At 34.0% G+C, this 27,455-nt stretch overlaps 1 non-coding gene across 1 annotated transcript; it reads left to right on the top strand.

Annotated features, from left to right (window-relative positions):
* The first annotated feature begins 3,293 nt into the window (after positions 1 to 3,293).
* Trnav-cac (transfer RNA valine (anticodon CAC)) lies at positions 3,294 to 3,370 on the top strand. The gene has a single exon. It is a non-coding gene; the product is annotated as a tRNA-Val (tRNA).
* Positions 3,371 to 27,455: the final 24,085 nt, after the last annotated feature.

Genomic DNA, 27,455 nt, shown 5'->3' with positions numbered 1-27,455 from the left:
AGGTCCTCACTCCATAGAAGGGAACATTTTCCCTGAACAAAATGACATTTTCTAGAACACTCAGAGCTTGAATGTGGCAATGTTATTAAGTTCTGGTCAGTAAGATACAATGGAAATGTGATTTGTCTTCAAAAATTTCTTTTAAGCAAAAAGGGGTTCTTTATTCTTTATATTTTATTCTTAGGTATGCCTTAAATGTGTACTGATTATGTTATGTGTAATAAAAGGAAATACAGCTGCCATTATGTATCATGAAGAAAAAAATTCTACTCTACGGAAGGACGAAGGAGCTGGAAGGATTGTGAGAGGTTTTTCTGGATGGTTTTATGGAGCTACCACATTATCCCAGTGTGTGGTTGTATTGTGTTCCTGTCGAAATTATATGTTGAAGTTCGTACTCCTGATACTCAGAATGAGAATTTGTATTTGAAACTAAGGACTTTACAGAGGTGAAAAGATCCAATAAGCACATTATAATATGCCCTGTTCTAATATGATTGGTATTCTTATAAGAATAGGAAATGAGAGATTCAAAGGTGGTGGAAAGTGTTTCTCTTAGCTTGGCTACCCAGAAATTAAACAGCAGGAATACCACATCTCCCTAAAGCTTAGAGTGAAAAATCCTAAAACTGGAGTGGGAGTCTCCCCTCGCTGAACCATGGACAGCTAGACTCATTAGTCAGATAACTATATCTATCTATCTATATCTATCTATCTATCTATCTATCTATCTATATATATATATATATATATATATTGAGGAACGTCTCCACCAGAGGTATCAATCTTCTGCAATTCAGGAGCCATTTGGTGACTGTAGCATAGCATAGCCTTTGGAAACTGAAACCCAGATGTGTGAGTTTGCAGGTAGATCTGTGTAGGCCTATCTGAGCCTCACCATACAGTGTAAAGTCAGAAACTGGGAGCATTTCACCCAGGGGTGAATGCAGGTTAAAGAGACTGGAGAAAGCTCAGCTCTCCCAAGCTCAAAAAGTCCTGAAGCCTGCAGGGACAAATGAGGTCTCCATCACCTTCCCCAGTCCCACATCCACTGATCCTCAAATCCTGCCAAGTCCAGCATCAACCTGGAACCCAATCCCTCCCTAGATCCCAAACCAGACTAGCACTCATAGCTACATGGCTGACTAGCAGGTCTCAGTAATTGGCTGTGATCCACTCAGTACAAAACAGTTCTCCCAGATAGGAACACAGCTCCTGGGGTCCAGAACTCAGGACCCCTCAGTCACTGGGAGAGAAATGCCTGACCAGGAATTAGAAAGGGCAGTGTCAGGAGAGATCCAGTTTGGAGACTAACTCAAAGACCTGGAATTGTGCAGTCTGCAGGTGACATAAAGGGCTAACATCAGGCCCCTACATCACATAAATGGAACTCAAGATAGGTTCCTGGGGTGTCGTCTTCCAAATGGACAGGCAATTCCTATACCCCATCTCCAGAAGTTCCTCCTCCAGTACTAACCCTCCCACTAGAAACCCTCACCATCCTGAGGGTGGAGGTACCATCAAATTGCAGACAACCCTGAATATCAGCTGTGAAGGGAAGTTGCAATGTTCAATTTTCCATTGAGATCCTTCTTTTCTTTTTTTCCTCACATCTCTCCGGTTTTTGAAATGAAGTGTTTTTCATGCATCAGTTTATTGGGGACTGAGATGTCTGAATAATATATTACAGTTTTGTAGTGTATTATTTTATTATTTACTTTAAAAAATAGTTTTTACACTTTGTGTACTTTTCTTCTCAATTATCAGTATCCCTGAATCCTCTTTCTTGGTTTTCTCCTGCTAACAGCCAACCTCTATTAATTCCTCTTTCACTCTTCCTGTATTAGTTTTTACTTCTGTCTTCTCTCCTCTTTCTTCATAAACATCACATCCTACACCACTTCTGTTCTCTCTTTGTCCACCATTTGAAATTGTAAACCCCTTTTGCAAACTTACTGTTTATATGGTATTCAATAATTGACCACATCATTTTTGTGGATTGGGACAAAACTGTAGACATTTTGATAGGAGCTATTTGGTTTAAGGCTGTATATTGTTTGCATTAGGTGCTGTTATTATTTGTTTCTCCCTTAAAGGTGAAGTACTGGAAACTATTAGAGGTAGTATAAGTCTACAGGGTAGAAAATATACTGCCACAGTGTTAGATAGGAAGACACACAAACAAAATGAAAAAACAAGGGAAAAAATATCACCCAAAAAAAAACCAACAGAGAAGAAATGACAGAGAAGGAATTTGAATGTACATACTTAAACTGATCTATGACTTAAAAGATGATGTAAGGAGTGAAATTACAGATAAATTTCAGGAGGTGAAAGATCACTTTGATAAAGAGATAGAGATTCCAAAAAGAAGTCAAGCAGAACTCTTTGAAATGAAAGAATCAATAAAAAATAAATATTAAATGGAAAGCATCAGTAAAAAACTAGACCACTTGGAAGACAGAACCTCAGGCAATGAAGACAAATTATGTACTGTCGAAAATACAGTTGACCACACAGATAATATGATAAGAACCCATGAACAGAACTTCCAAGAATTAGGGGATAACATGAAAAGACGAAATTTTGGATTTATTGGGATAGATGAAGGCATAGAGATATAAACCAAAGGAATGCACAATATGTTCAATGAAATAATATCTGAAAAGTTTTCAACCTAAAGAATGAAATGGACAATCAAATACAAGAGGCTTACTGGAACCCAAATGTACAAAATTACAACAGACACACAGCGAGGCACATTATAATGAAAATGACTAACCTACAGAATGAAGATAGAATTTTAAAGGTCCTGAAATAAAATTATCAGATTACATATAGGGACAAACCAATCTGAACCTCAGCTGATTTCTCAACCCAGACCCTCAAAGCTAGAAGGTCCTGGAACAATACTTAGGAAGCTCTGAAAGAAAGTGGATGCCAAACAAGAATTTTATATCCATAAAAATGAAGCTGGGGATTTGAAAATGAAATAAAAGCTTCCGTGATAAACAAAAGTTAAAATAATTCACAACAAGAAAGCCTGCACTACAGGGCATTCTCAACAAAATATTCCATGAAGATAAAAAGTTTTAAAAAAGTAAAAACCAGAAAAAGGAGGAATTACACTAAAGGAGCAGTTATTGAAAAAAGATACTACATTACAAAGCAGAAATAAAAGCAAATAACTGGGAATACAAATCATATCTCAATAATACTCTTGAATGTTAATGACCTAAATTCATCAATCAAATGACATAGATGGGCAAATTGGATTAAAACACAGGACCCAGGGCTAGGGATGTAGCTCAGTTGGTAGAGTGCTTGCCTCACAAGCACGAGGCCCTGGGTTCAATCCCCAGCACTGCCAAAAAAAAAAAAAAAAAAAAAAAAAAACGCAAGACCCAACAATATGCTGTCTCCAAGAGACTCACCTCATAGGCAAAGACATTCACAGACTGAAAGTGAAAGGATAGGAAAAGACATATTACTCATATGGATCATGGAAATAGGCAGAGGTTTCCATCCTCATATCAGATAAAGTGCACTTGAAGCCAAAGTTAATCAGAATGGAAAAAGAAGGACATTTTATACTGCTAAAGGGAATTGTACATCAACAAGATATAACAATTGTAAATATTTATGCCCCCCAAAATGAAGCATCTATGTACATTATACAATTCCTTCTCAATTTCAAGAATCAAATAGACCATAACAGAATAATACTGAATGACATTAACACACCTCTCTCATCACTGGATAGATCTTCCAAACAAAGGAAACAATCAAGAGGTGAAGAGAGAGCCTACAGAATGGGAGAAAATCTTTACCATGTGCACCTCAGATAGAGCATTAATCTTCAGGATACATTAAGAACACAAAAAACTTTACACACACACACACACACACACAAAGAAAAACAAAAACAAAAACAAAAAAACCCAAATAGCCAAATCAATAAATGGGCTAAGGAACTGAACGACAATTCAAAAAGAAATACAATCAATCAAAACATCATGAAAAAATCATCAATATTTAGCAATTTTAGAAATGCAACTCAAAACTACTCTAAGATTTCAACTCACCCCAGTCAGAATGGCAATTATCAAGAATACAAGCAACAATATGTCGGCAAGGATGTGGGGAAATAGGTACACTCATACATTGCTGGTGGGACTGAAATTGGTGCAACCATTATGGAAAACAGTGTGGAGATTCCTCAGAAAACTTGGAATGGAACCACCATTTGACCAAGCTATCCCACTCCTTGGTTTATACCCAAAGGACTTAAAATCAGCACACTATGGTGATGCAGCCACGTTAATGTTTATAGCAGCTCAATTCGCAAGAGCTAAACTATGAAACCAACCAAGATGCCCTTCAAGAGGTGAAAGGATAAACAAAATGTGGTATATATATACAAAATGGAATATTACTCAAGTCTTAAAAATGATTGAAATCATGGCATTTGCAGGTAAATGGATGGAACTGGAAAATACCATGCTAGGCTAAATAAGCCAATCCCCAAAAAAACAAAGGTAGAATGTTTTTTCTGATATGCGGATGCTAATTCACAGTAAGGTAGCTGGCTAGGGAAGAAGAAAAGAGGTACATTGGATTAGGTAGAGGACAGTGAGGGTGGGAGGGGGTATAGGGATAGGAAGAATAGTAGAATTAATCAGACATTATTACCTAGGGTAATAATGATTACATAACTGTTATGATTCTACATTGTGTACAACCAGCAGAATGAGAAGTTATACTCTATTTACTTATGATGTATCAAAATGCATTCTACTGTCATGCATAAGTAATTAGAACAAATTTTTAAAATCTTAAAAATAAAAAAAACTAAACAAAAATATTGATCTAAACAATATAATCAATAATTTAGACTTACCAGACATATACAGAATAATTCATACTCAAAGAGTTAGTACACTTTCTTCTCAGTAGCACATGGATCCTTCTCTAAAATAGACCATATCATTTGCCACAAAGCAACTCTTAGCAAATGCAAAAGGATTGAGATGATATCCTGTGTTCTATCATAACATAATGAAATGAAATTAGAAATCAATAATAAAATAAAAAATAGAAGCTTCTGTAATACTTGGAGACTAAATAATATGCTATTGAATGACAAATAGATAGCAAAAGAAATAAGGATTTAAATTTTAAAAAACTTAAAGGTAAATGAGAACACCAATACAACCTAACAAAATCTCTGGGACACTGTGAAGGCAGAGTTAAGAAGAGAGATTATTGCATTGGGTTCATTCCTTAAAATAATAAAATGTCAACAAATAAATAACCTAACAGTACATCTCAAAGCCCTAGAAAAATAAGAACAGATCAACACCAAAAGCAGTAGAAGAAAGGAAATAATTAAAATCAACTGAACTGAAATCAATAAAATTGAAACAAAAGACACAATTAAAAAAATTGACCAAACAAAATATTGTTTCTTTGAAAAACTAAATAAAATTGATAAAACCTTAGCCTTGCTAACAAAGTCAGAGATAAAACTCAAATTACTAAAATTTGTGATGAAAAAGAAAATATCACAATGAATACTAATGAAATACAGAAGATAATTAGAAACTATTTAAAAAATTTATACTCCAATAAAATAGAAATTCTTGAAGACATCAACAAATTTCTAGAGACATACCATTTCTTTTTTTTTTATTTATATATTTTTTTATTATTGTAAACAAATTGGGATACATGTTGTTTCTCTGTTTGTACATGGAGTAAAGGCATACCATTTGTGTAATCATAAATTTACATACGGTAATGTTGTTTGATTCATTCTGTTATTTTTTTCCCCTTCCCCCCACCCCTCCCACCCCTCTTTTCCCTCTATACAGTCCTTCCTTCCTCCATTCTTGCCCCCCTCCCTAACCCTAACTCTAACCCTAACACTAACCCCTCTCTCCCCCCATTATGTGTCATCATCCACTTATTAGCGATATCATTTGTCCATTGGTTTTTTGAGATTGGCTTATCTCACTTAGCATGATATTCTCCAGTTTCATCCATTTGCCTGCAAATGCCATAATTTTATCATTCTTTATGGCTGAGTAATATTCCATTGTATATATATACCATAGTTTCTTTATCCATTCATCAGTTGAAGGACATCTAGGTTGGTTCCACAATCTGGCTATTGTGAACTGAGCAGCTATGAACACTGATGTAGCTGTATCTCTGTAATATGCTGATTTTAAGTCCTTTGGGTATAGGCCAAAGAGTGGGATAGCTGGGTCAAATGGTGGTTCCATTCCAAGTTTTCTAAGGAGTCTCCATACTGCTTTCCAGAGTGGCTGCACTAATTTGCAGCCCCACCAGCAATGTAAGAGTGTACCTTTCTCCCCACATCCTCGCCAACACCTGTTGTTGCTTGTATTCTTGATAATTGCCATTCTAATTGGGGTGAGATGGAATCTTAGGGTGGTTTTGATTTGCATTTCTCTTATTACTAGAGATGTTGAACATTTTTCCATGTGTTTGTTGATGAGACATACCATTTCTAAATGACCTACCCAAACTGAATCAGGAGGACATATATAATTAAAACAGATCAATTTCAAACAAAAAAATAGAAGACACCATCAAATGCCTACCAATCAAGAAAAGTCGAAGACCAGATGAATTCTCTTCTGACTTCTACAAGACCTTCAAAGAAGAATTAACACCAATACTCCTCAAATTATTTCACTAAATATAAAAAGGGAACCCCTTCCAAACTTTTTCTATGAGGCTAGTATCACCCTGATGCACAAACCAGACAAAGACACATCAAGGAAAGAAAACTTCAGAACAATAACCCTGACGAACATAGACACAAAAATTGTCAATAAAATTCTGGCAAATCACTTTTAAAAAATGTAGTACACAGATAGTGTACCATGATCAAGTGGGGTTTCATTCCTGGGATACAAGGTTGGTTCAACATACAGATGTCAAAAACATAATTCATCACATCAATAGACTTAAAGACAAGAATCATATGATCATCTCAACAGATGCAGAAAAAGCATTTGACAAAATACACACCTTCATGTTCAAAACACAGAAAAACCAGAGGTAGTAGGAATATACCTCACCATTGTAAAAGTCATACACGCTAAACCCAAGGTCAACATCATTCTAAATGGAGAAAAATTGAAAGCATTCCCTCTAAGAAGTAGAAGACAAGGATGCCCTCTTTCACCACTTTTATTCAACACTGTCCTTGAAAGTCTAGCAAGAACAATTAGAAGAAAGAATTTAAAGGGAAAGAAGAACAGAAACTATCACTATTTGCTGATGACATGATTTTATATTTAGAAGATTAAAAAATTCCACCAGAAAACTTCCAGAAATAATAAGTGAATTCAGCAAAGTAGCAGGATATAAATTAACACCCATAAATCAAATATATTCCTATACATCACTAATGAAACCACTGAAAGAGAAATTAGGAAAACTACCCTATTTACAACAGCCTCAAAAAATATTTTGGAATCAACCTAACACAAGAGGCAAAAGACCTTTACAATGAAAACTCTAGAACACTGAAGAATGAAATTGAGGAAGACCTTAGAAGATGGAAAGATCTTCCATGCTCCTGAATAGGCAGAATTAACATTGTCAAAATAGCCATACTACCAAAAGCATTATACAGATTAAATGGAACTTCTATTAAAATCCCAATACCCAATGAATTTCTTCATAGAAATAGAAAAAGCAATCATGAAGTTAATTTGGAAAAATGAGACCCAGAATAGCCAAAGCAATTCTTAGCACAGGAGTGAAATAGGAGGCATCTCAAAACCAGACCTTACACTATACTACAGAGCCATAGTAAAAAACCAACATGATATTGGCACCAAAATAGCCAGGTAGACCAATGGTACAGAATAGAGGACAAAGAGACAAACCTACATAAGTACATTTATTTCATACTGGACAAAGGCATCAAAAACATATGCTGGAGAAAAGATAGCCTCAATCCATATGCAGTAAAATGAAATTAAATCCCTATCTCTCACCCTGCATGAAACTCAACACATAGTGGATCAGAGACTTAGATACTAGACCAGAGATCCTGCGACTACTAGAAGAAAAAGTAGGCCCAAATCTTCATCATGTCAACTTAGGACCTGACTTCCTTAACAAGACTCCTGAAGCACAAGAAGGAAAATCAAGAATCAGTAAATAAGATGGATTCAAACTAAAAAGCTTCTGCTCAGCAAAAGAAACAATCAAGAACATGAAAAAGGAACCTACAGAATGGGAGAAAATCTTTGTTACATACACCTCAGATAGAGCAATAATCTCCAGGATATGTAATGAATTAAATAAACAACACCCCCCAAATAACCTAATCAATAAATGAACTAAGGATCTGAACAGACACTTCACAGAAGAAGGAATACAATCAATAAAAAAATATGAAAAAATGTTCATCATATCTAGCAACTTTAGAAATGCAAATCAAAATTAAGATTTCATCTCACATCGGTCAGAATGGCAATTATCAAGAATAAAAGCAACAATATGATGGCGAGGATATGGGGAAAAGGTACACTCATACATTGCTGGTGGGACTGAAAATTGGTGCAACCATTTATGAAAAGCAGTGTAGAGATGCCTTAATAAACTTGGAATGGAACCACCATTTGACCAAGCTATCTCTCTCCTTGGTTTATACTCAAAGAACTTAAAATTAGCATACTGTGGTGATGCAGCCACATCAATGTTTATAGCAGCTCAATTCACAACAGCTAGATTGTGAAACCAACCAAGATGCCCTTCAACACATGAATGGATAAGCAAATGTGGTATATATACACAATGGAATATTACTCAGCCTTAAAAAAGAATAAAATTATGGCATTTGCAGTTAAATGGATGGAAGTGGAAAATATCATGCTAAGTGAAATAAGCCAATCTCCAATAACCAAAGGCAGAATTTTCTCTGATATGAGGATACTAATTCACAAAAAGAGATTGGGATCTAGGGAAGAATAGAGTTACTTTGAATTAGGAAGAGGGGAGTGAAGGGAGGGCTGGGGATATGGGTAGGATGGATAGAATGAATCGAACATTATTATCCTAAATGCATATGTGATTACATGACTATTGTGATTCTATATCATGTACATCCAGAAGAATGAGAAGTTATCCATGTATGTATGACGTGTCAAAATGCATTCTACTGTCATGAATAACTAATTAGAACAAATAAAAAAATAGGAAATGAGGAGAGACAAACAGAATGATCATACAATGATCCAGGGAGAAGGCAGGTCTACCATCCAAGAACTAAGGCATCAGAAGTAAATACTCCTGCCCCTCTGAAATCTTACTGTGGACTTCTAGCTTTTAGGATTATGAAAAAAACAAATTCTCATTGTTTATTCTATCATTCTTTGTTATTGCAACCCTCGCTAAGTAACATAGGTTTCGGTATAGAGAAATAGGTTGCTGCTGTGACAAATATCTAGAATGTAACTGTTGTTTGGATAATGGATAAAGGCTGTAAGAATTTTCAAATGCATATAAAAGATACTTAGGTTACCTTGAAGAGATTGCCTGTAAAAATATTGATCCTAACATCAATTCTAATGAGGGTACATGAAGAAAAGAGAAAAGTTAGAGAAGTCTTCTATTGCCTTAGAAATATGCATATATGCTATGGTTTGTCCCCAAAAGGTTTGAGTGCTGGAAGCGTCACACCCAATTTGGCACTGTTGAGAGGGTGGAACCTCTAAGATTTGGGGTACAGTAGAGCATGGTAAGGTTACAGGGGCCACACCAGAGAAGGAATTAATCTTACTTTCACAGAGACAGTTTCCGTGAGAGTATGTTGTTATTAAGCCATGCTTGGCTCCCTTCGTTGTGTTTCTTCCTGTCTTCCCATGTGATCTCTTCTCCATACACTCCCTTTGTGATGCCATCTGCCATGTGGTCATATACCAAGAAGGCTCTCACCAGAGCTAAGAAGTTGTTGGTGCGTGCTCTTGGTTCTCCAAAACTGTGAATTAAATAACCTTCTTTTCTGATTAAAATACTAATTCCCAGGTATTTAAAACTAGGAACACAGATTGGACTAGTGCGTGTTAGAAAATATCCTTAGGGAATAGAATCGTTGGTAAAATGACACCTGAAAATGTGGAGGCAGCTTTGGAAGTTGGTAATAAACACAGGTTAGGAATTGATAAATAGGTTATAAAAGGTCTAAATTGCTGTAAATGGAGCATTATGGGTTTTTCCAAAGAATCAGGAAGCAAGACCTCAGGGAGCTTCTTAAAAGTTAAAAAGTATTCATGACTAGAGTACTGATAGAAATGAGGACGATTCCCTTTGAAAATGGAAATAAAGGTATCTTTGTCACACCATCTCAAAGAACCAAGCTGCATCATATCCATGCTCAAAGGCTTGGGGGAAGGCCAAATTTAGGACCAATGGACAGAATATTTGGCAGAAGATATATGTAAACAAGAAAGCATTCAGGCTACTGTTTGGTTATTATTGGATGCCTTCATTGAGGTTTATAATGAGATTTAGGGGCAAAGGGAAACAGAGTGAAAAATATTGGAAAACATTCACCTGGGCAAATAAGTGTGTACCAGTGTAAAAAGGGAGATTGTAAGCAACTGCTTGCCAAAGAGATTAGTAAGGGCAAAAAAAAACAGATGTCAATCATCAAAAACCAAAAAAAGTTCTCAAGGGCTTCTCAGAAAACTTCAAGGCTGCCTTTCCTAGGATAAGCCCTGAAACACAGAAGCAAAAAATTCTTCTGTAAAAGAAACCTGTGCAAGGCTACCTTGGGATTCTTCTTGTTCCCTGGTGAAAAGAACTGTGTCCCTTCCAGGTGTGATTCAAATGTGCATAGGAACAGTCATGCTGGTGGTAGAACTTGGAGTTGTCCACGTTGGTGTGGTGCCACCTCTGTATGCAGGCAGAACGTAAAAGCTATGGGATCATAATGTCTTTCACCAAGATTTCAAAGGAAAGCCTGAGTGGCCAGATATAGCTTGCTGCAGGGGAAAAGCATTCATAGAGATTTCCCTTTATAATGCCTATGGGAACCATGAGAAAGGAAGCTCTCCTCTCAAGATCCAGGAAAGCAGAGCCACCCATATTGCTAGTCTCAGAATACCATAAGTATCAATGTTCAAAGACAGTCTGTGACAATAGTCACATGTGCTGCAACCAGAAAAACCTGTGGGGGAGGTCTGCCCAAGACCATAGAGGCCCACAACACCATCCAGGATGCACAAGATGTCAGGCTTAGCACTTCAAGTTTTAATGTCTGATCTGCTGTGTTTCAGCCTTCCTGGGCAGATTGGGGAGCAGGCAAAGTTCCCTTTCCTTTGACTATGCCCAGGAATGTCACCCAGAGTCTGTTCTGATATTGTATTAGGGACAGATGTAATTTATTTTGGTTTTACGAATTCACAGAGGGAAGAAATTTATCTTCAATCTCATGTGAAACTTCGGATTTGGACTTTCGAGTAATGCTGGAAATAGCTAAAACTTTGGGGACTGTTAACACAAAGAATGATTTATTTTTTCCCTTTGAGAAAAATATGAGCCTTGGGGGATCAGGGATGAAATGATATGGTTTGGTATAATTTGTTGAACAAAGGTTCATGTGCCAGAATCTTAGTCCTCAGTGGGTTGGTACTGAGGTTATAAAAGATGTAAGAGTAGGGACTAATGGACGGTGGTAAAGTTATGGAGACACTGACCTCAAAAGTAGTTAGTGGTTACTTCATGAACTAGCACAAAAGTGTGTTGCTATAAAGTAAGTTTGACTTTCTCAGGTAACTCTCTGGACTTCCTGTCTTACTGTACAACCTCTTCTGCACATGCTCCTGTCATCCTGATGCCATCCACCATGAGACCCTCACCAGACCTGAACAGATTCTGATTTAATACTCTTGAATTTTCTGAACTGAAAGTTAAATAAAGCTCTTATTTTTATAAAGTACCTTACATAGTGTATTTTGTTATAGCAATGAGAACTGAACTAACATAATATATCACTATAGAAAAACATGTTGATAGACACAATACAGGTGTTTTTGGTGAAGTCTCAGACAGAAATAGAAATCACGTTTTTGGAAACTGGAAGAAACATGAGCCTTATAATCAACTGCAAAGAACTTTGCCAGATGTCTCCTAATGAACTTGGATGAACTCAGCAAAGGATTGAAAGTATGGCATGATTTATCTTTGCTTCTTATAGTAAAATAAGAGTAGAGAGCTAAATTAAAGAAAGAATTATTAAAGGACCAAGAATATGAGAATTTGAAAAATTCTCAGCCTATCTGAGTAAAATAAAGCATGGTCTGTCATGGTCTGGAGAGAACATTCAGAGTGTGGATAAATAACCATTGATCAAAAGATTACAGGGCATGGTGTGTGAATACAATTAGCCATTTCAGCAGAAGTCGGGAATAGAGAGGGGGCTGCATACAGAGCAAATCTGTGGAGGAGATTATTTTCGGATGACTTTCTCCCCTATAAATTATTTGGTAAGATGATAAGTACTTTTACCAGCATTAATCCCTCAAGCTTTCTGGAGGATTTCAGGTTCTGGGACTCGACTGAAGACTTTTGAAGACTTAAAAGCTTCTGGGACTCTACAGAATGGGTCAATAAAATCATCCATTTGCAAATATGCATCATCTTTCCAAAAAAGGGAAGACTGATGCTAAAAGTTGTTCAGAGGTTGTCAGGAATTCTGATATCACTCTGGGTCCAGAGAAAGGGTTGTCTACTCCTTATTTCCACAGTAGTTGATTTTCTCCTTGGATTCAGAGAGTCAGGCAAACCTCCCCCAGAAACAAAGGGTCAAGGCCACCTAGTGGGCACAGAGGACAGACCATGGCGCCTTCAAATATAATACAAATTGTTCATCTAGGTTTCAGACTTAACTTGGAAATCATGATCCTTCTATTAATAATTCTACACATTGGAATGAAAATGTCTATCCTTTATCAGTCCCACAATCAAAGTTTGGAATTATATAATTTGTATATGGATTCATAGGTTCACAATTGGACAGGAATTTGCTTCAGGATAAACCATATCATGAGTCTCAACCATAGTTGATTTAAAGGATATTTAGATGAGTTTTTGAAGCTTAGATTTCAGAGGTGATGCTACAATAGGCTAAGACTTGATAACTGTTGTGATGAGGCGAATATATTTGCATGAGAGAAAAAATTGTAACTTGAGGAACCAGAGTGAAAAGCGTAACTGGATAATTAGGTTTCCTCACTTGTTTAAGTCACACAGGTCATGTCACTTTCTTATGGCAGTAATGAAAACAAATTCAGCTAGACTTTATACCTCTGCACTTCTGTTTTGTGAAAGACAAATGTATTTACTTCCTGTTGAAGGTGCCAGATTTTGAGTTTTTCAGGTCAAGACAGTAAAAAGAAATCTTCATATACTCCTAGAGTAAGATTGAACAGATCACAAAGAATATCATTAGACTTCTAAATAGAAAGTTAAAGCCAAAAGTAAAATTGCATTTGAAATGATGAGAGAAAATGCCTTCCAAGCTAGAAATCAATACTACCAAAATTAAGACTAAAGCATAACAAAAGTAAAAAATAAATCAAAATAATAATGATTTATTGGGCACACCAATGCAGCACTTCTCAAAAACTGCTGGAAGAAATGGTTCACCTGAGCTAGGGACTAAAACAAGAAGTCATGGGATCAAACAGCAGGGTACTATCACGATGCTGAAAAGAAGGTCTTTCGCAAAAGAGCTGGCAGCTGGTTTTTAGAGCAATAGCAAGATTGTAACTGGGGAACAAAAAGACATTTAGTGTGGGATTCAAACTATTTAGCAAGTCATATGCCATCAGCATTGAGCAATTAGAAACAATGCCAGCCCAATCATAATGGATGCAAGCTGTGAATATGATGAATAGTTAGATTGTTTTTTATTGACTAGATATTAGTCCTACTCCAAGTTGGCTTTATGGGCTGGTGTTTTTTGCAGCCTCACAGTACTCCACTTTTGGATGCATCCTGCAATTGGCCTAATGCTCTGGTTTTGTCACTAAATTTCTAATAATTTTATCTCTAAACACATGTTTTGCAAGTGAAGTCTGATAGAACAATGGAGCACGTGCAAGAATGGGGGAGATATACCAGGTGGCTATGTGTGCACATGTGGGCTCAGTCCTCAGGCATGGCCGATAGCAGGTGGCAGAGCACATGTTTAGATCAAAGACTTGGACTGATGGCCCTCCATGCACACAGGTGCTGGTATTAAGTTTCAAATTTTGCAGCATCAGCACCAACAGCAGCAATATTAGCAGAGAGAGTGGCCTTGCCCCCAGAGAGAGTTTGTATTCTTCATAGGATCAGTTGTCTCTTGTTTTAAAAATTGCTGCAAAATTATAAAATACATATCTATAATCTTGGAAACAAAAATAAAATTTTATATTGTCACATTTTATAGAAAAAAATATTTTTCAAATTGCAGCACCCATGTATTGTAAGATGCAGAAGCAAATGCATAAACTCAAATTTGCATTATATAAAATTCAGACAGTTATTTTCCATTTCTTGTATGACCATTAAAAGCTATAGGAAATACAGAGAAAACAATAAAATGTGATTGTTTAAACTTACATGTCAAATTAAGGTCAGATTTACATGAAAGTAGTCTACACAAGAGTTAAGTCTTTACAGAAAAAAAAATTGTCCCCTTAAGGCCTATCAATTCTGAATATATTAAAATTTATATTTGAAATAATTTATCAGAATCTATTCCAATGTTATCTTGGACTATAAAGCACTCTTAGCTCACATAGCAGTTGCATCAGTAGAGGGATTTTTCTCATTAAAATAATCAAGAATTATAGTGATCTTCTATTTGCCAAGAAGTACTGAAGTCATTTTCTCTCATTTTGAATGAGAATGAAGTTACTGAAAGAATATTTTGTTGAATTAAAAAAATAATCTAAGGAAAAGAAAGCCAGCAAAATCTTATGATCAATCTATCAAGTTGTCACATTAATAAAATAATAGTTTTGTACTATTTTAAAATTGAACTAGAAATATCTTTATAATTTTCAACTCCATGTTGTTATTCACATGTAATTATTACCCCACCTTGTTTTAAAAGTAACAAATATCTTTTAATAAAACAGATTTTTATTTCAGTACTCTTAATGGCACTTTTCATATTTTTGAACAAAGAGACTTGTTTTCATTTTGTACTGGGTCCTAGCAGTTATGTCTTTGCCTTACTTCAGTTGTGAAAATAAACAAGTCATGCTAACAAAATTCCAGATATTTTTCTACATATTGAAAAATGTTATAATTTTAAGTTTTTGAAAATGATTTAATGATAAATGTGTGTAAAACTACCCAAAAAAGTAAAAGTTAAGACATTTATTCTGAGAAAACTAACATGCACTAGAAAGAAAAATTTAACTTAATGCCTTACCATATACACTTTAGATCATGTCACAATAATGAGAACATTAGATATGACAATCAAAGACTGTGTTACATCTACAATGAAGACTTTATAACATAGAAGTGGAAGGTGAAAGTGTCTGTGTGTGTGTGTGTGAAGGCCTACATAAACTTGATTCTTACTTTCTAACTGAACAAGTTACTAATAAATAACTGCAAAAGTAATCCAGAAATTTTACTAGAAAGATGTTAATTAAAATTCAGGTTAAAACATTGGGAGAAACTTCTACCAGTGTTAAAGTAATGACCTCTACAAAGCAGAGAGAATTGAGAGGAGGTCTGATAGTGCTGTGTGTGTGTGTGTGTGTGTGTGTGTGTGTGTGTGTGTGTCTAACTTGAAGGAGTTATTTTTATTTAATTCTTATGAATAACTTTGTTAAAACCTTAAATTGAAAATAAAACATTACAGAAAAATAACCAGGTAAAATATTACATGAAAATATAAACTCAACTGTTAAATGGAAAGTTTGTATTTGTAAGTGGGGATATAGAAAAATAAAACTCTGGAAGTTTAATATGTTTGGGGTCATTAATAATGTAATACAATTATTCATAGTTTGACCTTTATTCTTCTCTGTGATTATTATTTTAACCAATGCTAGACTGTCCATAATTTTAGACCCATAATTTCAGAATGTTTAGACAACAGTCTCTACTTTCTCTTTTTAATTCGGCAGGATCCCCCCAATGTCCTCAGTGTCGTTTTGAGGAGCTCCTAAGAACAGAGAGCCATTCTCAGTATCAGCCCTGTGTTTTAAACTAATAAAAAATTTGCTGAAATAGTGCTTCAAAAATCATCTGAAATATGTGGATTCAGACCATTCATTACTTTCACAGATAAATGTATGAAGATTTATGACAAATTTAATAAATTGAGAATTATTATTTTTGGAATTCAAGACCATCATTTGACAATGAAGAATCTAATTACTGTATTTTTATATGTATTTAGCTGTATTTCTATTTAAGTGAATGTTTCAAAATACAGAAACTAGTTCATAGGCATCTAAGTTTATGTTAGTTGCTGCAATGGTTTGGATCTACCTGTTTAGATAGACAAACCCATTCCGAGAACTGAATCTTTCATGAGACTCATTCCTTTTGTGTGTAGATGCATTCTTTTCCCATATTTTAGAGTGAAGTGGACAAAAATCTAAACACTTAGAAAAATTTTCCAAAAATTTTTCAGACCAGTAAATTGCTATGTCACTGCTGCGAAGAGAGGTCTCTGGAGAAGATGAAACATGCTTCTCTGTCCTTCTATGACAGTAGCCCTGCCCCTCTTATGTATGCTAGATACGGGGATTTCCACAGAGACTCTGAAAGGCATGCAATTCATAAGTTTTTCTTTCCCCTAAAGACCATTCCCTCATCAAACTATTTGCAAAAGAAAAGTAATAGAGAAACCAACACTAACAAAATATAATTGGTCTCAACTCATACAAAAAAGTTTATACCTATTCAAGAGGCACAGAAGGTTATAATATCAAAGTAGAAATTGCCCTTATATGAAATAATCTACAAATAAGGGTTTAGTTTTCCCTGAAAAAGTTCCTCTTGCTACATAACATATAAGGCTTTTTAAAGCATATTTGATCAAAGTAGGCTCAGTGTTTGAAGACAGATTTTTTTTAGTATCATTATCATAGTGTTAGGATATTCTGTGACTGAATAAGTGTTTAATAAATATATATTTCTGAAATAACATTTTTGCAAATTTTTTTTACTGGAATGGTGATATGACTACTATAGGTTGTTTCTATTAGTACAACTATTATTAATAATAATATTATTGTTATTATTTTTAAGACATTCATGATAAACATACTGAAGGATTATAAAAATTGGACTGGAGAGAGGTTATGGAGTGATTTGTATCAGATTTCTATCATTTTTATATAAATTATTACATATTTAGTGTTTAAATCACACAAATTTATAATCCTATAGCATGAAAAACTCTAGGATATAAACTCCCCATCTCAATATTCCTAACCTTAATCATATCTGCAAAGTTATGGTCACTGTTTGAGGACATGCACATTTTGTGTGGACCCATTACTCTGCCTACTGTATATTTACACATACAAAATAAAATTATATGCACATTTATATGTTTTAAATGTAAACCAAGCATTAGAAGAAGGTGCTCTAAAAGCAATGAGTAAAAGGAACAATTATACTTATTATATTCTCCATTATATTAGTGGTTCTAAAATTATGATTCCTAAACAGCAGCATCAATATCACAGGAAATTTGATAAAAATGAAAAGTTTTGAACCACTGATCCAAAACCACTGAATCAGAAATTGGCAGTGGAGCCCAAGTTGTGCCTTCCGGGAATGTTGGTTTAGGCAAAAGTTTGAGAATCAGATTTTTTTTATTTTGCTTAAATGTAGGTTAAGAGAAGTCATTTGATATAAAAATTTTTAAAAACATAAGTTTTTTCACAGCAATATCTCTGGTAGTCCATCAATAAACTTAATATTTCATATTTTAAATAATTTTATTACATGACAAATTTATAACACTTTATTATGAATCATGTGTGTAGACAGGCTCTGGTAATGATAAATTATACGCATCTCTTTCTAACTTTTCCTTCAGTGCCATAATATTATAGTATCTGCACTACAGTGGTAAAATTATGTCCATCAGGAATATCAATAAATGCTACAAATCAACAAAAGGATTTTCTTTCTTCAAAGAACTAGATGCTAAAATTTACTAGCAAACCAAAATAATGCTAAGGTGTAAGCTCCCAGTTCTCAATGAGTTTATATATAAGATAGTGTGAAAATATAGTGATACAGGCATGACAAACTTATAGAAATAAAAGTGAATGCAGCCTATATAACTTTCTATATAGCCTATATAGAAAAAAGGTGAAGATTTTTGTTGCACCTTCAGTTTTCACTGCAGTTAATTTTGTTATAATTACCGTTATGTTAATGATAGTATAAAATGAAATTCACTGAAAAGCAATTCTTCCAATCATACCAGAAATAGAACTATTTTTCCTTTTTCACATAGAGTGAAGTCATCTACTAAAGGAAAAAGAGTTCAGAGTGGATTATGACGCAGCATTAAACTTTTTGTTATATAAGAGGCACATTTTTAAAGAAGAGCTTTGAAAAAGCTAAAAATGAAAAAAGTAGGAAATTATACTTTTCAAAGCAAATAAATTGCTTTTAATTATATTAGTTGACAAAGTAAAATTCAGAATAAAACACATTCAACCAGTTATAAAAAATAGTAACTAATTCCAAAGTACATTCCACACAATGAAAGAATAATATTAACAATTATATCATCAAATATAGAGTTGTAAACTTCGTAAACCATAAACTACATAAAGTATGAAATGAACATACAAATTTAAAAACATATTCACTACCTCAACGAAGTCACCTAGAACAAAGTAAACTCAATGCTGATTCATAACTTTTAAATGTTTTCCTAATCAAAAGATAAAAAAAATATTCATGACCCTGGATAATTACTGGTTTGTTACAGAGAAAGAACAGGGAATATCGGAGTATTATATTGGGAAACAATTAATTATGAAAGTGGCAAAATATTATTAACACAAGTAAATTTGAAGGGAAATGAATAGCCAAACTGGAACAATTTGAGCTTGAAAAATAACAATGATGTAATTTATATTATAATGCTAATCAAATGAATATCCAGGTTCATATGGTGAAATTCAAAAAAACAGAAAACAAATGAATTATTTCCAAATAATATCTAACCTTACAAAAAATCCCTACATGTCATGTAAGTGAAGAAGGCTATGAATAAATAAAGCAATAAATTTTACCAATCCAATTAAAATCCTCACACTTCTATGTGGAAATATTTGTTACTACTCATTGAGTTGTGACTTTTCAAATAAACAGAAAGCAACAGGCTACATTAAACATACATTTAATATCAGAAAAAAAATATAAAGTCATACTTTTAAACAATTAATCAGCTACAATAATGTCAATTGTTGAGAAAAAGAACCACAACTAAACACTTTAACATGGATTACATTGTAAATAATAAGCAATTTCTCATATAAAATCCAATCTTTAAAGCATGCATTAAAAATCCCAAATATGAGAATAATAGATGACAAACAGAATTATATGAGTGAAAATAAACCAAATATAAAAAATTGTTTGCCAAAAATCTCTCATAAATGAAAGCCAAATATAAAGTGTTCAAAGAAATGTAGATTCCACTGAAAATATAGGGAATATTGAGAAGAATGAAAGAAGCTAAGAAACAAAAATAAAATATAGAAAGAGGTAAAAGTGCAGAGTAAGAAATTGATATAATATGCAGTTGCACACACATGTGTACATACATTTACATAAACACACATATAGGGAATGATGATTCAAGATATCTGTAATTGAAACCATTGGAGAAAGAAAATTAAAAGAATGGAACAGAACTAATATTTCAAAACAATAATGCATGATATCATGGAATATATCAGAGTAGGAAGTTCCCAAATCTATTCTCTCATCCAAATAACTATTCACTATCTTGTAAAGACTATCTGAAATAATAAATCTGAAGTGCTGGAGTGTAGTTGAAACACTTCTAGCAACAGGGTCAACCAATTTCATGGAAGATTCCATATATCACACATATGATAAGAGATTAATATGCAAAGAACTTCTACAATTCAACAATTGAAAAGCAAACATCCAAGATATACAAATGGTGAAAAGCAGCATGAAAAGTTTTTCAACACCATTAACCATTACAGAAATGAAAAGGAGGAGGAGAGAGAAAGAGAAAAAATAGTAAGGGAGAGGAAATATGAGATGAATTTTAAAAAATCATGTTATATGCATATATAAATGTAGCAATGGGAATCTATTCTTGTATATGAAGAAATTACTAATCAAAAATAAATGAAGAAAAAATAACAGAATGAATCAAACAACATTGCCCTATGTAAATTTATGATTACACAAATGGTATGCCTTTATGCCATGTACAAACAGAGAAACAACATGTATCCCGTTTGTTTACAATAAAAAAAATATATGAAGAAATAAACAAAAGAAAAATCAGGAGAAGGAGGGCAATGCTTAGGTGGATGAAGGGAAGGAAATTGGGTGGAATGGGAATTAAAATAAAATTCAATGCTTGCATGATCTTATCAAAATGTATCCAACTACTAGGTATAATTATAATGTTCTAATTTAAAAAAACACGATAAGAAACTACTTCATTTCTGTTAGGATGACAACTAATTTAAAAAATAGAAAATGATGAGTTGCTTAGACTGTGGAAAACAGGATCATTCGTGTAATGACGGGAGGAATGGAAAGTGAAACAGTGCCAAAGAAAATAGTATGGCAGTTTAACAAAATGTTAGAATTATGATCAATCAATTCCACTCCTAGATATATACCCAGAAAGACTAAATGCAAAAATACAAACATGTATATGCAAATTTTGAAGTAGAAACACTCACTATACATAAAATAGAAACAATCTATTTTCCATCAGTAAATGAATGTATAAACAAAATGTAGTATGTACAGATTTTAAAATGAATGACATTTTGATACATAATGTTACAACATGGCAGAAGATAGAAAAATCACAAATATTTCCAATTATAATGAGGTACCTAAGATAGACAAATTCCCAGAGAATAATAGGACTTAGAGGAAAGTTCTATGGGAAATTATTTTTTCATGGTATGTTACTCAGATTTTTGTCATTGTGACCCAGACACCTGTTAAGAACAATTTAGAGGAAAGAATTATTTTGTTCATGGTTTCAGATGATTCAGTGCACGTTCTGCTGTCTCCAAGGCAGAAAACTCATGGCAAAAGGGCATGATGGAGGAAACTGCTCAATTCATGGCAGCTGGGGGACAGAGAGGGAGAGAGAGAGAAAGAGAGAGAGAGAGAGAGAGAGAGAGAGAGAGAGAGAGAGAGAGAGAGAGAAAGCGGAATGAACCCAGGAGAAGTTCATACACCTTCTGAGTCATGCCCCTAGTTACCTACTTTCTCTAACTAGGTCCCAAATCCCAGTTGTTCATTCAGCAATCATTAAATTAATACATCTAAATGGATTAATCCACTGATGAGGTCAGAGCCCTCAATCCAGTCATTGCATAAAAGCCCCACCTTAACTCTTGTTGCACTGGAAACCATGCTTTTAAGCACATGATCTTTGGGTAACATTGCAGATCCAAACCATAGCATATGATATACAGTCTTTGCTTGGTATGATGAATAATTCTGGAAGTAGGTACTAGTATTCAGGAAAACTGCTACGCTAAAACTTATGGACCTATGCAAATCTAGAAAGTCAAGATAGATATAAGAACTAGCTCTCTGGAGTAGGAATCACTGTACACATACACCAATGAGAGATATCACTGGTCATTTTGATGAATTTCTGGAGGTTGAATGTGGTCCTGTCTGAGATGAGAAGCTCCAGGGAATGGAGTCATAGTCTATTCTTTGAGCTTTTATTTCCAATTTTTCTCCAATGTCCTCAAAATAGATGTCACAAGAATACCCCTTTACAGTTGTAGCCAATAAAAGAAATGTTTTACACTAATAACACTTGAAAACATGTCATAAGTGTTTTCAGTGAAACAGTCTGCCATCCAGGGGAGGAGTCATCATGAGAGCCTATCTACCTGAGAAATAGATTTTACCCCATACTAGTTTCCTTTAGCATTCCTGTCTCAACCATGGTGGATGCAGAGTGAGTGGATTAAGAGCACTGGAGAAATTCACATGGAGTTCAGCATCCTGGAAAACACATCCAGTAAAATACTGGGATTTGATCATAAAATTATAGAAACCTTGCCTCCTACCACAACTTATCACCAAACAGAAGTTCCAATATAATAAATTAAATTTTAAAATGTAACAAAGAAACTAACTCTTAAAACTCTATCTCTCACCCTGCATAAAACTCAACTCAAATTGGATCAAGAACTTAGGAATTAGATCAGAGACCAAATAGAAGACTTGGCTTAGGATCAGACTTCCTTAGCAAGACTCCCAAAGCACAGGAAATCAAAGCAAGAATCAATAAATGGGATGAACTCAAACTGAAAAGCTTTTTCTCAGCAAAGGATGCAATCAATAATGTGAAAAGAGAGCCTACAGAGTAGGAGAAAATCTTTTCCACATGCACTTCAGATAGAGTACTAATCTCCAAAATTTATAAAGAACTTAAAAAACTTTACACCAAAAATACAAAGAACCCAATCAATAAATGGGTCAAGGAACTGGACAGACACTTTACAGAAGAAGATATATAGGTGATTAATAAATATATGAAAAAGTGTTCAACATCTCTAGTAATTAGAGAAATGCAAATTAAAACAACCCTTAAGATTTCATCTTCCTCTGATTAGAATGGCTATTATCAAGAATACAAACAATAATAGATGTTGGCATGGATGTGGGAAAAAAGGCACAATTTTACATTGCTGGTGGAGTTGCAAATTGGTGTAGCCACTCTGGAAAGCAGTATGGAGATTCCTCAGAAAACTTGGGATGGAACCACCATTTGACCCAGTTATCCCACTCCTCCATTTATACCCAAAGGACCTAAAATCAGCAAACTACAGTAACACAGCCACATCAATGTTTATAGCAGCTCAATTCACAATAGCTAGATTGTAGAACCAACTAGATGCCCTTCAACAGATGAATGGACAAAGAAAGTGTGGTATATATTTATATACAATGGAATCTCATTCAACCATAAAGAAGAATAATATTATGGTATTTGCAGATAAATGCATGGAATTGGAGAATATCATGCTTAGTGAAATAAGCCAACCCCAAAAAACCAAAGTTCGAATGTTTTTCCTGATAAGTGGATGATGATATAAAATGGGGAAGAGGGTAAGGGCAAGTGAGAGAAGAATGAAGGAACTTTAGATTACATAGAGGGAAATGAGAGGGAGGAGGGGGGTATGAAAGATGGTGGAATGAGACAGATATCATTACCTACCGTATGTACATACATGATTACATGAATGGTATGAGTCTATATAGTGTACAACCATAGAAACAAAATGATGTACCCCATTTGTGTACAATGAATCAAAATGCAGTCTGTAAAAATAAAAATAATAATAATAAAAAGAAGAACAGGCAAGCCTAAAATAACAGAGTATAAAAAAATGCTAGAGAAAGTAAAATCTTTTGACACCTAGAGCTACAGCAAATATTAAACAAGCTCGATTCCTAACCAGCATAATATAAATCTTTAAAGTTTTTTCTTTGAAACTCAATTGTTTCTTTCTGATATATATATTTTTTATCTCTCAACAAAAGAGGCCCTTGCCTGTAATCCCAGTGGCTTGGGAGTCTGAGGCAGGAGGACGGTTAGTTCAAAAACCAACCTCAGCAATGGTTAGGCACTAAGCAACTCAATGAGACCCTATCTCTAAATAAAATACAGAATAGGGCTGGGGATGTGGTTCAGTGGTTGAGTGTCCCTGAGTTCAATTCCAAGTACCAAAAAACAAACAAACAAATAAATAAATAAATAAATGCTAAACATGCCAAAAGGAATTTTAAAAAGAGTATGAATAGATAAAGTGAACAAATTTGAATATGACACAGATGGGAATTTTCAAACAGGGATTTAAAAATAACTATAAATTAATATGTTATGGCTTTAAGGGAAAAATATAACATATATATACCATATAAAAACAGATGGGAAATAAAAGCAGACAGATGGAAATTTTAAGAATGATTCAAAGGGGAGAATGCTAGAAAGCAAAAATACTCACAGAAATGAAGAATGTCTTTACTGGGCTAATCAGTAGACTGGACAGGAACAACGAAAAATCAGTGAGCTTGAAGAGAGATCAATAAGAATTTCCCAGACTGAAAAACAGAGTAAAAGAATGGAAAAAAATTAAAAAAACAACAGAACAGCATATCTCATAATAGTGTGATGATTTTTAAAAGTTCAATCATAAGCATAAGTGAAATATCAGAAAGGAATAAAAGTCACTAAGAAAATCACAATAATAAATATTGATCCAAACTTTTAAGATTTGTGACAGTTACCAACCAGAGACACAGAATGCTCAAAAGCAAGAGTTCAGATAAATGTAAATAAATAAATAAAACACACACACACACACACACACACACACACACACACACACACCCCTGTCTCTGGTTATATTCAAACTACAGAGACCCAAAGGCAAAGTGGACTTGCCACTTGAAGGAGTGGGTACTTTACCTGTAGGGGAATAAAAAAAGAAGTATGGTGAATTTTTCTTCAGAAATAACTGAAGAAATAAATAATTATTTAATGAAAGAGCACACATAGACACTCAGAACTCTGTGTCAAGTTAAACTATCTCTCATATGCAAATGATTATGAAAAACTCCTCAGACAAATAGAAACAGAAAATTTATGGTGAGCAGTTCCTCCTTGCAAGAAATGTGAATTAAGAAGCTTATCAAGGAAGAGACAGGGTCAGAATCTTGGAATAACTTCTTTTCTCAAGAAGAAAGCATTGAAGAAGAATTCAATGGCAATAAAATCAGTTCTTTAGTCTTAACATATCTATAAGGAAATAAAGTTAAACTTAATAATAGTAATATGGGGCGAAATGTACATATAATATATATGTACATATGTATGTTATATATACATATATAAGTATAAATAATTAGAAGTCTTCAGTAAACTCCTTCCAAGAAGGAAAATAAATAAATAAAGGAGACAGGAAATCTTTTCTCCCAGGAAATTTCCAATTTCAAAAATAACTGATAAAATACACAGTCACAATTTGGATCTACAATGAGATAAGAAAGCCTATCAAGGCACAATAAAGCTACTGAATTTTAATACTATTTGTAGAACATAATAATTACATGAACTAAAGATCCCACTCCAGAGATTAGTTAATAATTTCCTTATAATATAGATACCTTACAATTGCATATCTTAATAACATGATCAAATGCAATCATTACCAACAGTGGAGAACATCTTTTTTATGCCTTTTGATTGGATGCACAGCATCATATTTACAGTGTTCTTATGAACAAACTAGAGCATGGATGATCCATAAGATTGATGAATTAGATTCTTAATAATATATCATATAAATTAAAAGTAAAGCTGGGAGACATGTTCTAGGTTAAAAAAAGTAAAAATAAAAAATCCATAATGAACTTCTTAACTGTACTTTAATCAACAATCAACCATAACCACAAAACCAAAAATGATAAAATATTTCAACAAATATTGAATTTTAGATTATACTTCAAATTATTGTTTAATACATACATGAAGAAGAAGGAGCCAGAAAATGTGACTCATTTTGAGGCCTGAATTTTAAAAAGTCTCAATGAATTTTTAAAGAGTAAATTGTTGATGGAAATAAGAACATAAAATGACTTCTGAGAAAGAATCAGATTATATCCAAAGAACAGATATAGCTATATATTTAATTCTGAGGAAGAGTAATTGATGTATCCAAAGAAAAAGAAGGAACAAGTGGTATATAGATTCAAGTAGGTTTGTATTTAATATCAACGAATATAAGAGAACCTTGAGGTACCTTCTGTGTTTAGAGTAATGGATATTTGCTGTAAAGTAAGAGAAGTGTCTTAAGGTTTTAGGGTGAATGAAAAATCATTTAAGAAGATGTTGTAAATTTTGAGTTAATTAGAAAAATGCAATCTGATTCTTTGGAAGTGTTGAAAATACTTTGAGGTTGGTAATGTTGAAATTATAACACAGAAAAACACCTGCCTTATTTTGAAACTTTCCTTATCAGTTCCTTATCTACTATTGTAAAAATTATGAGATGGCTGCAATTAGTTTATGTTGAACCACAAATTTATGGCAAAACTGAACAAATTGAGTGGCATTTAAAAGATGAAGGGACAGAAAGCTCCAGGCCATCCTTCCTCATAGGAACATTGACTTCACAATAATATGTGAACACTATTGTCTGAGAGAACTCCAAAATCATTTGAGGGATCACATTAATTGGGATGAATTCAAGGTTAATAAAGGTCAAATTGGAGCAGGTTGCAAAGTCTGTTGCACTTATCTATGTTACTTGTCCTCTTTCAGGCATATTACTGTAAACTCGGGAGGAAATTCCAAATCAAAGTGATTCCTGCAGGAAGGAAAGAATGGGTAAATAATATGCATCAAATGTTTTGAATTTTTGAAGGGCTATTAAAGGAAATGTTTTCTCCCCTACATGACTGGAGAGCGGAAAAGGTTGCCTTCTCATTATATTCACAGACTGGTACCACAGCAAAGTGGTACCAAGAGAAACCAAAAGGAAATTAAATAGTGTGCTTGCTACAGCAACAGGCAGCTTGTAAAACCACAGAATAATACCAAGGAACTCCGGAGTAGAAACAGGCAAATTTCATTAACTGGGAAATTACATGCAAAAACATAGAGAATTTATTTCCCAGAAATGGTTTGAGAGACTTTTCTCTCAAATTTTCTACTCAGGCTGATTGAGAAAGATTTCCCCTTCCACAAAGATTGTTCATAAATACCAGCAGATGTATTGCTTTTTCCAAATCCCAAATTTCAGCAAAAGATATAGGGCATATAAAGAAACTGGAGAACATTGCCCAAAGAAAGAAATAAGTAAATATCCAGAAAACAATACTAAAAAAAAAAAAAAAAAATGTAATTATTGAAATTGTTTAAAAAAAGAAAAATAAGTAACTATCATAGGTATTGCTCAATGAATTAAAAGAGAACATGGACAAATAAAATAAATCAGGAAAATTATACATGAACAAAATGTATAAAAAAGAAAAAATGCAGAAAACTGAAGACAGTCCTAGAGACGGAGCACCATCAGAGGACCAATATAAACATTATAGATAAATAAAAGAGAGTGAATGGACACAGCTCCTATTGGAAGAAATAACAGGCT

This window comes from Sciurus carolinensis, chromosome 8 (genome assembly GCF_902686445.1).
Source record: "Sciurus carolinensis chromosome 8, mSciCar1.2, whole genome shotgun sequence".
In the NCBI taxonomy this organism is placed as follows: domain Eukaryota; kingdom Metazoa; phylum Chordata; class Mammalia; order Rodentia; family Sciuridae; genus Sciurus; species Sciurus carolinensis.
This window is presented reverse-complemented; position numbering and strand designations above follow the sequence as displayed.